We start from the raw sequence: 12,086 nt of genomic DNA, 5'->3' as shown, positions 1-12,086 counted from the left end.
AGAGATAAACAAGATTTTGGGGATATAAGCTTTTGGGAGTCTTATCAGGTGCCCCAAGAGTCTTGCTGATCTGCTGCTCTGTAAGGGGCTGCTAGAATTGAATCTTGTTGTTCAACATTAGTCCTGAAGAGGATATTGTTAAATATGCTGCCAAGCACGTATCAAAAAGGGACAACAAACTATTTCAATATATGGCGGCTGCTGCCAGAGTGGGATATGCCTCCAAGTGGAAAGTAGACAAATTCCTGACTTGAATGAATGGATAAATACATTAGCAGGATATGCAATAGTGGTGAAATTAATGTCTTTAGTGCATAAGAGCAATTACAGAATTCACACGAGGCAGTAAACTTGTGAATATATGAAAAGATTTTTAATATATTTGAGTCATAAGTGCAGGCAAAATGTAAGATGGCAAGTTTCATGCAAAGAACTGTGATAGAAGTTTTTTTAATTTCCAAACAGAATCTTGTTCCACTGCAGACCAATACCGCTATCCCCGAAACTATGAATAAATGCATAATTAAACATATATAATTAAACAGCTTATAATCAGATGCCACTAAGACAAAAATGTGTGTTATTTATATCCTGCCTTTCTTTCTAATGGGGACCCAAAGCGACACACGCGGCTCTCCTGTCCTCTGTTTCATCTTCACAACCTCACCCTGTGAGGTGAATTAGACTGAGATTGTGTATGACTGGCTCAAAGTCACCAATCAAGCTTCCGTGGCCGAGCAGGGATTCGAACCTGGATCTCCAAGAACACCTTAAACTACTACACCATCCTGCTCGCCATTAATTAATTCATTCATAGGGTGACAATACATGTCATAAGCACAAAACACACATGCAAACACACAAAACTCAGTGGGACACAGAAGCAATTCTGGATTTCTCACTCAAGTATATCATATACATTTCATTGAGACCCAAGTCCTTCCACCTGCCCTCCCCCTCCCCCTCCTCCCCACCACTAAGCATTCAGAGGGGATTAGCAAGGTCTGCAGCCAAGGCACAGCAGTCAAAGGCCCCTGCTCTCCATCTGAATTGGGGCCAGGCGGGCACAAAAGTTCACCGACTGTGGAATGGAAGTGACAGGTAAATGTCTGGCTTTTCAGGAAGAGGGCCATTTGCCCGCTTTGGCCCCAGAGGTGCCATGGGGGAGATGGAGAGATAAGGAGGGGGGGGCGAAGCAGGGGAGACCACAGCCCCCAGTTGCTGGCTGGCGTGTGGGATTTAACTATTTCCGTTCCATTACCAGCATTCACAGAGTGAGCAGGTGAAACTTTCCCCCCTGGCTTTGGCTTTCTTATCAGGGCAATCTTCACCTGTCCAGGGGCTGTTTAAGATCTGCTGCCCCTCTGAGTGATCTGCCCTCTTTGGAAATCTAGGTTTTGTTTGTAGGCAAGATTGCTTCTTAAAGCACCAGGCACTTTGCGGGCACTGCAAACCCAATAAAACTTGTCTTTGGGAAAGCTCAGCCATTGTCCTGAGTGGGCAATCCGTTTTCCCCTCTTGCTCATCTTGCTACATCATCCCTCTTGGTTGCTGTGGGTAGAAGAGAAGAGTTTTGAATTTACACCCCCCTTTTCTCTTCTGCAAGGAGACTGAAAGGGGCTTACAAACTCCTTCCCTTCCTCTCCCCACAACAGACACCTTGTCAGGTAGGTGCGGCTGAGAGAGTTCTGAGAGAACTGTGACTAGTCCAAGGTCACCCAGCAGGCTCCATGTATAGGAGCAGGGAAAGAAACCCAGTTTATCAGAACAGAGTCCACTGCTCATGTGGAAGAGAGGGGAATCAAACCTGGTTCTCCAGATTCCAGTTCACCACTTTTAACCACTACACCACGCGGACAGATCAAAAGTTCTCCAAGACAGAATCTTAACATTGCTTAGCACACGGGGGGGTGGGGGGGGGATGAAACTAGTTAGCCTTGCCAACTCAAGGTGGGGAAATTCCTGGAGATTTGGCCATGACTACAGAGAGGGTTGGTTTCGGGATGGGAAGGGGCCTCAGTAAGCTATAATGCCATAGGATCTGTTCTTCAGAACAGCTATTTCCCCCAAGGGAAGTCTGGAGAGAGCAATTATAGTTCTCCAGGTCTCACCTGGACGTTGGCAACTCCAGGTTCTGCAGCTCTGGCACCAAACTCAGTAGAAAAAGGGAGCAGCCTGGTTTCCAGCCTGGCCTGGGGTCACCCAGGGCAGTACCGGTTCCCCATGCCCCCCAGCTCCGTGCCCCTTGTGCTCACTTATGGCACCCAATTGCTCCAGCCCTCCTGCTTCCGCTGCCACTCTTACCCTCCTGCTGGCTCCTGCTTTGGCTGGGGAGGGCAGGAGCCAGCTTGAGGACGCGGCTCAGCACGGAGGGAGCCACCGGGTGCCAACCAGGTCTTTGCGCCCGGACGGCACCCAGTGCCCCCCTCACGTGACCCAGTGGCATGCGGCTGAAGACAAGGGGTACCTCATATCCCCGTTGCTGGTACGCCCCTGCCTGAGGTTCCTTGGAAGTTCCTCTTTTGAAGACCTGTAATTGGAGAGAGGGGAGACCTTTCAAAGACAGGAGAATGGGGGTTAGCAAATAGCAGGTGTGACCTGAAGCCTCCTAGAATTATAACTGATTTGCAGACTTCAGGTAACAAGTTCTCCTGGAGGCAACAACTTCTTTGGAGGGTGACCTCTCTAGAACAGAGGTTCTAGAGCACAGGTGTCAAACTCGCGGCCCTTCAGATGTTCATGAACTACAATTCCCATCAGCCCTTGCCAGCATAGCCAATGCTCACGTTGGGAGGGATTGATGGGAATTGTAGTTCATGAACATCTGGAGGGCCACGAGTTTGACACCCCTGTTCTAGGGGGGGAAAAGGAGGATTTTGAAATGGGGGTTACATTTCCCATCTGGCCTGGGCCTATCGCCAACTTTGTATGGTCCTGATTTTAGCTGAAATCCCTCCTGCCATATTGCTTCCAAATCTACACAAATTTTCCAAGCTGGAGTTGGCTGTCTATTTGTCATTTATGTTCTGCATTCACACAAGGCAACAAAGAGGCCCAGCAGGCTTCCTGAATTGTGCATGGAGGACAGTGGAGCAGGAAAACCACCACAAAGGCAGGAAGGTGGTGCTGAACACAAGCTCAAGGCCCCGTGCCCTGGTTTTCCCTCAGCATGGTCACTCCTGCCCTCTGTGGTCAGAAAGAAATCCTGTTTGCACAAATGCCTCTGGTTGAATGAAGCTGCTTCTCAGTGAGAGATCTTTGTGTTTCTCTACAGCAGTGATGGCAAACCTTTTGGGCTCCTGTCAAAAATTCAGAAAATGCCTGGCTGCTGGCATGACATTCCCCACCCCCCACCCCCAAGAAAAAAACAAGAGGGAAACAACATGGTTCTGGAGGGTTTTCCGGGCTGTGTGGCCGTGGTCTGGTGGATCTTGTTCCTAACATTTCGCCTGTATCTGTGACTGGCATCTTCAGAGGGAAGTCTGTTATACACTGGGTAAGAAAATCCACGATCCACCAGACCACTGCCACACAGCTCGGAAAACCCACCAGAACCAGTGTTGATGGACACTGCCCTGAGCCTTCGGGGAGGGCGGTATATAAATAAAAATAATAAATAAATAAATAAATAAAATCCGACTGTGAAAGCCTTTGACAATTCTTTACATATTCATTTATTTTTTTAAAAATATAGTAAATTTGCCTGGGTCATGTGGGGGGTGCATTTCGGTCACCCACCCCTTCCCTCCACCCATCCCCATAGTCAAAGCAGGCACTGGCCTAGTCCCCCTCTCCCCTCAGGTAGGCGGACCATAACCAGGTGGGCCCCCTTTCCCCCTCCACCTCCCTCCCCTTCCCCCCACACCACGACCCAGGCAGAACCTTTTTAGTGGTGGGCCCCAGACTTTGGAACTCTCTTCCAACAGAAACCCAGCGTGCGCCTTCCTTGCTCTCCTCCCGTCCTCAGGTGAAGACGTTTTTATTTCAAACACCTTTTAACGTCTAGATTTTAGCAAACAGCATGTTAGATTTTATAGGCGCATTTTAGCAATTTTTTTACATGGCATAGTATGATTTTAGTGTATTGTATTCAGTTTTATTGGTATTGTATTATTGGATTTTATTGCCTTTTGCAAGCCGCCTGAAATATGGCTATGGAAAGGAGGGATATAAATTATTTTAATTAATAAATAATATCTCCTTTTCAGGGACTGGCCATAGCTCAGTCATAGAGCATCTGGCTGGCAGAAGTCCCAGGGCCAATTCCTGGCCAGGTAATGTGTGATGTAAAAGAAGAAGAAGAAGAAGAATTTGGATTTATATCCCCCCTTTCTCTCCTGCAGGAGACTCAAAGGGGCTGACAATCTCCTTGCCCTTCCCCCCTCACAACAAACACCCTGTGAGGTAGGTGGGGCTGAGAGAGCTCCGAGAAGCTGTGACTAGCCCAAGGTCACCCAGCTGGCGTGTGTGGGAGTGCACAGGCTAATCTGAATTCCCCAGATAAGCCTCCACAGCTCAGGTGGCAGAGCTGGGAATCAAACCCAATTCCTCCAGATCAGAGTGTGTAACCCCCATGCCCAGAATGGGTTGGCCCAGTAAGGGGGTGGAGACTCAGAGCAGCAGAAAGGCTGCAAGAGCTCTTCGCAGAAGACAAGGGTACCAGACTCGGACCTTGATTTCTATAAGCCCTTAACACCTTGTTAAGGTAATTGCAATATCGTTGGGAACTACTGGGAAGGTAGTTGTTGTTTTTGCTATGTTGTAAATGTTGGAGTTTATTGTTTCAGGGTTTTCTTTCAGTGGTTGTAATGGGTGAGAGTTCTCCTGGAAACCTTCATCATGTTGCAACCTGTTCATCAAGCCCTTGGAGGCTTCAGGAGCCAGCCAACTTGCAAGGCAGGATTTGGACTTGGCAATATCAGTAGACTGTAAATAGAAGGACTTGAAATGCAACCTGAACAGGACCTTGAATTGTAATGTTAAATGTTGATGTTTTAAAAGTGTAAATTGTAAAGAAAAGTAAACCATTTTGTTGTTTAAAAATTGTTGTTGCAACTCATTCCAAGTGCTGCCCCACAGAACCCACAGCTGAGGTTACAAGTTCACCTGCTCTTAGCCACTGCTCTTAGCCACTACGCCACTGCGCCACTGCGCCACTGGACCCAACACCACGGAGGGCCACTTCCAGTTGGGCCACTGGTCTGACTCAACAGGAGGCAGCAACATGGATTCATGGTTCATGTGCATCCCAGCTGCTTTCTTTGTGCCCATCTGCAAAGCCATCTGTCTCAATGTTAGGGTGCTGTGTGGTTTCCGGGCTGTCTGGCCGTGTTCTAGCAGCATTCTCTCCTGACGTTTCTCCTGCATCCTCTGAAGATGCCAGCCACAGATGCAGGCGAAACGTCAGGAGAGAATGCTGCTAGAACACGGCCATAAAGCCCGGAAACCACACAGCACCCCAGTGATTCAAGCGGCGTCAGGGGCTTTCCGGGCTTCTGCCAGCTTGCTAACACCAATATTCGAAGTGGCCTTCGACAATTACGGTATTGTCTCCATGTTTTTCCCCACTAATCTAAATAGAATTCTAAGTACAGATCTTTCAGGAGACTCCTCTGTTTAATCCACTGTGGCTAGGAAGTCAGCGATACACGTCTACCCCAGTTTTCGTCTTTAATCGGTTCCTGATTCATTAAAAAAATCCCTACCTTCAACAATTAATTCTATGCTTCCTTCACAACCTTTGCCGGGGGTTGTCAAATTTTTCTGAAAATGCAAACACAGGATGCCCCTGAATTGGACTTGAAAGCCAATTTCTGTCCTGCTGAAACATAGCAGTTTCTGGTCACTGACCATCAGTCCGCTCTCTGTCTATGTTTACCTGTCCTTCTAATCGGTATAAAGTTCATTTAGATCTGTTCTATAACTGTTCTCGCCCATGTATCCAACATATCATACGCACATTTATATTGCTTTAGATAGTGGGGTTTTTTTTTGCAGGGTTTTCCATTCTGCATTTAAGAACATAAGAACATAAGAAAGAGCCTGCTGGATCAGACCAGAGTCCATCTAGTCCAGCACTCTGCTACTCGCAGTGGCCCACCAGGTGCCTTTGGGAGCTCACGTGCAGGAGGTGGCCTTCTGGCTGCTGCTGCTGCTGCTCCTGAGCACCTGGTCTGCTAAGGCATTTGCAACCTCAGATTAAGGAGGATCAAGATTGGTAGCCATAGATCGACTTCTCCTCCATAAATCTGTCTCCAGCCCCTTTAAAGAAAGCTATCCAGGTGGGAGTGGTAATGCATCCTGCACCACCTCACTCATATTGTGGCAGCATATTCCAAACACCAATCACACGTTGTGTGAAGAAGTGTTTCCTTTTATTAGTCCAAATTCTTCCCCCCAGCATTTTCAATGGATGCCCCCTGGTTCTAGTATTGTGAGAAAGAGAGAAAAATTTCTCTCTGTCAACATTTTCTACCCCATGCATAATTTTATAGACTTCAATCATATCCCCCCTCAGACGTCTCCTCTCCAAACTAAAGAGTCCCAAACGCTGCAGCCTTTCCTCATAGGGAAGGTGCTCCAATCCCTCAATCATCCTCGTTGCCCTTCTCTGCACTTTTTCTATCTCTTCGATATCCTTTTTGAGATGTGGCGACCAGAACTGAACTGAACTGAATTTCCAGCCCCTCCATGTTGTTTTTTGGAATACTTTGAATAAATTTTGTTTTTTAGAATACTTTGAATAAATTTTTCTGTTTTGTAATCCACCTTGGGTTGCTGCTACAAAGATAGGCTATAAATAAAGCAGACAGACAAATAAATCTGGCCTTCTGAATTAACATTTAAAAACCCAGGAATCTGTGACTCTCCCCATCCCCTCACCCGCCCCCCCATGGAAGAGCTGGTCTGCCAGCAATACCCTCTGCCTAACCACCTCTTTCCGCTGATCCTCTGCTCGAGGCTGATGGGGAGATGCTGACAGTGCATCACTGATAAGTTTTGGGCTGCAGCTTTTTCCCACTTCATCCCGGGTGTCTGGCTTAGCACTGGGCTCCGCATTCCAGCTCCCAGCAGGCTGAGTTCTCTGAGTCTGTGGCTCCAAAGCCAAACCTTGTGGACTCCCGAGGGGGCTCTGCTCATTTCTTCAAGGAAACCATTCCACAGAGCCAGAATCATGGAGAAAAAGGCCCAGACTGTGGTCAATACAAGACGGGCCACTCTACGTGGTGGGGTAACCAACAACTGGCTATCAGAGGAGTGTAATTGGTCCATACATCTACTCTGTTGACCCACATGTCACACACCTAGGTCATGTGGAGGGTGCATTTGGCCCCCCTTTCTCCCCCCCATGCCCCTACCCATCAGCCTCCACTTGCCCACTGCCTTGCCCGGCCTCGCCTGGCCCTGCCACCTTGCCACCTCGCCTGGCCCTGGCTCGCCACCATCAGGACTATTAGCTCCCATTGGAAACAATGGAGGATGGGGTCACCCCCTTTGGGGGTCCATAACTTTGGACCCCCTAAACCGAACTTCACCAAACTTGGCTGGTATCATCAGGAGAGTCACCTGACAATAGCCTGAAATTTTGGTGCTACTAGCCTAAAAACCGCGCCCCCTGCAGGCCAAAATTGAAAAAAATACAGTAAAAAATACAGAAAGCCACAGACGAACCTGCAATTTTTGCGCCCACCACAAGGTGGCGCCCGGGGCACTTGTCCCCGGATGTCCCCATGGTAGCTACGCCTGTGACCAGGATTTGATGGAGTTACATCTGGTGGTGGCCCGCATGGAAACCGAATGTAACCATGCTCGAGAGGAAGCTCGAGCAGCCCGTTTACAGCTTCAACAACCAGCTGCTGACGGGGCTGGGGGAGGAGGGCCCCCAGCTGGCGTTCCAGCCGGAGACGGGGCTGGGGGTGGTGGTCCCCCATCTGGAGTTCCAGCAGAGACGGAGGTCTGCTGGCGCCAGCAGGAGATGGGGGTCTGCTGGCACTAATCCCAGGGCCACTGGGTGATAGAGGACAACCTGCGCAGCCGATACCTATGGGGATACCGGTCCCACCAGTATGGCCTCCTGTCTTTCCACCTCCATTGTTGTATCCAGCTCCACCACCACCATTTCCATTTTAGCCACCATACGGGTATTCCATGATGCCTCCTATGGGCTACCCACAGCTACCACAGCCCCCCCCCCCCGCCCCGTGTGAGATTGACAGCTCGTTTTGATGGCTCCCAGAAGAAACTTCCTGCATTTCTGGTGCAAGTCAGCACCCATATGCAGCAATATGACCGTCAATATCTGAATGACTTGGAGCAGGTGTATGAGGTGGGATCCGCTCTGGATGATATAGCAGCGAAATGGTATGTCCGTCTTTTCCAGAGAGGGGCCCCTGAACTACGTGACTTTCAGGAATTTATGATGGCCCTGCGACGTCGCTTTGAAAGCCCATTTGTTGGGGAGCAGGCAAAGAAAGAGCTGATGATGATGTGCCAAGATGCTATGCTGTTTGTGGAATTTGTGGAGAACTTTCATACAGTGGCTAGTAAAATCCCTGATTGGGATGATCCGGTGAAAGTTTTTGCGTTCAAACAAGCATCCTGAATTGCTGAGGTGGTCACTCCAGCAGGACAGTCCCCAGACCTTAATGGAGTGGATCATGTTAGCTGGCATGTCAGATGCGCAGATGCATGAAGCAAAATCCCATGTGGGTAAACTCGCCCTTCAAAAACCTGGCCCTCAGAAGAAACCTCCTCCTCGTCAAAAACTATCTGAGTCCGAAAATGCTCGTCGGAGGCGCTTAGGCTTATGCCCTTACTGCGGAGAACCTGGCATCATGGTGGCTGGCTGCCCTGCAAAACAACTGAAGCCTCCTGCACCAAAAGCGGAACCAGTTACCAAGGGTCCTGTTCAGAAGAAAGGCGCAGTGCGTCTCACGCTCCTTCCTGAATTGGATTACAATTCGTCTGATGATGATAGTACCAGGTTTGCGATGGTCAAGACCACTGTGGACACCACTCAGGAAGTCCCATGAGTCCCCTGTAACCACACAGGAAGTCCACTGTAACTTCCTGTACAGAACCGATACTGGTTCAATGCGTGGACCACTGGGAACGTAGAAGATTTGTGATAGTCAACATTTCGGATTATCCGATCATCCTGGGCATGTCATGGCTGATTGATCATGATCCGAAAATTCAATGGACTGATCATGTTGTAACATTCACAGAGCACCCTAATACAACCTCCTACAGCTCCTGACTTAAGTTATAGCAACCATGTCTCCTCCCTCCCGACGGACATTCCTGTGCCTTACAGGGATTTATGGTGGGTATTTGAAGAGACTGAATGCGATACCTTGCCCCTGCATTGTGATTTGGACTGTAAAATTGAATTAAAATTGAATTAGACCAGCTGTCCAGCAATGGAAAAACAGTGATCTGGGTGGTTGTGGACTTGTTTTCTAAGCAGGCGCACTTCATTCCTTGTAATACACTGCCTACAGCCCAGCGACTGGCTAAGATGTTTATTCAGCATATATATCGCTTACATTCTGCTCCGGACAAAATAGTGTCAGACAGAGGCAGTCAGTTTATTTCTAAGTTTTGGAAAGCCTTTTTGCAGTTATTGGGTATTGAACAGGCTCTTTCTTCTCTCTATCATCCTCAATCTGATGGAGAATCTGAGAGATCTAATCAGACTTTGGTGCAGTATTTGAGGTGTTATGTAAACTACCAGCAGGACAATTGGATTGATTTACTGCTGTCTGCGGAATATGCCTACAATAATGTGGTTCATAGCAGCACTGGCAAGATGCCTTTTGAGGTAGTTTCAGGACGCTCCGCTAAGCCCATTCCTTTCTTGCCACAAGGAAAGGCAATTCCTCTGGAATTGAAAGAGTGGATCCATAGTTTGTCTGAAGGGTGGCCTGCTATTCGGCAAGTGTTGCAAAAATCTCAGATTGCTTATAAGCGGCAGGCAGACAAACATAGATGCGAGCTCCCTCTGGCGGTCGGAGGCATGGTTTACCTGTCTACAAGGAATCTCTGTGATATTCATAAGCCCATTAAATTAGAGTTGAAGTACATTGGGCCTTACAGGATTTTAAAAATAATAAATGATGTGACTGCCGAGCTTGACTTGCCAAAAGCATTGCATAAAATACACCCTGTTTTTCATTGCAGTTTGCTCAGAAAGGCACCGCTCCCGGATTTGTGCCATCCAGAGTCAACTTCAAGTCCGCCAACTCTAATTAATGGAGAGTAGCATTTTGAAATTTCTGCTATACATGACTCTCACATCTATCATAACTGCTTGTAGTATTTGGTTTCCTGAGAAGGCTGGTTACCTGCACATAACGAATGGGTGGACGCTATTCACATCAGAGCTCCCAAGCTCATTCGGGACTTTTTTTGGTTTGGATTTATATCCCCCCTTTCTCTCCTGTAGGAGACTCAAAGGGGCTTACAATCTCCTTGCCCTTCTCCCTTTACAACAAACACCCTGTGAGGTAGGTGGGGCTGAGAGTGCTCTGAGAAGCTGTGACTAGCCCAAGGTCACCCAGCTGGCGTGTGTGGGAGTGCACAGGCTAATCTGAATTCCCCAGATAAGCCTCCACAGCTCAGGTGGCAGAGCGGAGAATCAAACCCGGTTCCTCCAGATTAGATACACGAGCTCTTAACCTCCTACGCCACTGCTGCTCCCGTATGCCACTGTTGCTCCCGTTCCTGTCTAAGCAAACCGGGGGAAGGGCCCTAGGGGAAGCAGGATGTCAGGATTCCTATTGGATGCTGGGGCCGTTTGCATCTTTGGGGCTTTGGGGGGAAGGGATTTTAGTTGGATATTATGTAGTGTGTTTCTGCTCTTTTCCTCCAGCAGGTGTTGGCCAAGGCCAACTCTAACGGACTTGCATTTTATCTCACACTGTGTTCATATTTGTGCTTTTGGTTCACACGGGGGGTGCACCCTCAATGATATTGCTGACAGTTTGCGCGGGGAAAAGTCAGTTCTGGCTTTTCCACGCTGTTCGCAAGATACTGAATAAAGGACTGTCTTAACAAGACTTTGTTTCCATCATTGGGAATCTGACACCCTCCTTGTGGTGATCATATGCATGAGGGCGAGCCACCCGGTCTGTCGGACCCAACTCTTCCCTCCCAGAGATCCCTGGGGTTCCTGAATTGCTCCCAGGAGCCAAGTTGCCTAAAGGTCGCATTTATCGCATGAGCCCTCCTAAGGAAGCGAAGTTGCGAGCGTTTTTGGACAAAAATTTGGCACGGGGTTTTATCGGCAAAGCAACTAGAAATATCCAGTGTTGTTTGTCAAAAAGAAGGATGGCTCTTTACGTTTATGTACTGACTATCGGGGTCTCAATGCAGTTTCTGCCTCCAACAAATATCCGCTACCACTGATCAAAGATTTGTTGGATGCATTGGGATCCAGCAAAATGATCACTAAGTTGGATTTGAGGGAAGCTTATTATCGGGTCCGAATTGCGGAAGGCTATGAACATTTGATTGCCTTTAACACCAAATTTGGTCAGTTTGAGTATCTCGTAATGCCATTCGGATTAATGGGGCCTCCAGGGCTTTCATGTTGTTAATAAATGAGGTCCTCCAGGATTTCTTGTTTAAGGGTGTAGTGGTGTACTTGGACAATGTTCTCATTTACTCGCGCACTGAGGAGGAACATGTTCGAATGGTCCACGCTGTGTTGCAGCGGCTCCTTGATAGTTTGTATGTCAAACCTTCTAAATGTGCTTTCCACCAAGACAAATTGGATTTTTTAGGGTATCACATTTTGGCTGAAGGTTTAGAAATGGATTCCGCTAAGGTGGTTACTACCTGGCCAGTCCCAACTACCCGTAAAGAACTGCAATCATTTTTGGGCTTTGCTAATTTCTATTGTGTCTTTATCCCATCTTTTGCCCAATTGGCTTTGCCCTTGACTGATTTGTTGCATACGAAGGGAAAGGATCCTCATGCGGCTAAACCCGGAGCCCCCCTCTCTTGGTCCACTGAATTGTCAAACAGCGTTCGACCGTTTGAAAACTGCTTTTACATCTGAACCTATCCTGGTTCATCGGGAC

The sequence above is a fragment of the Sphaerodactylus townsendi genome, linkage group LG07, assembly GCF_021028975.2.
Source record: "Sphaerodactylus townsendi isolate TG3544 linkage group LG07, MPM_Stown_v2.3, whole genome shotgun sequence".
NCBI classification, from domain to species: Eukaryota; Metazoa; Chordata; class Lepidosauria; order Squamata; family Sphaerodactylidae; genus Sphaerodactylus; species Sphaerodactylus townsendi.
The sequence above is the reverse complement of the archived record's forward strand: the minus strand, read 5'-3'. Positions refer to the sequence as shown.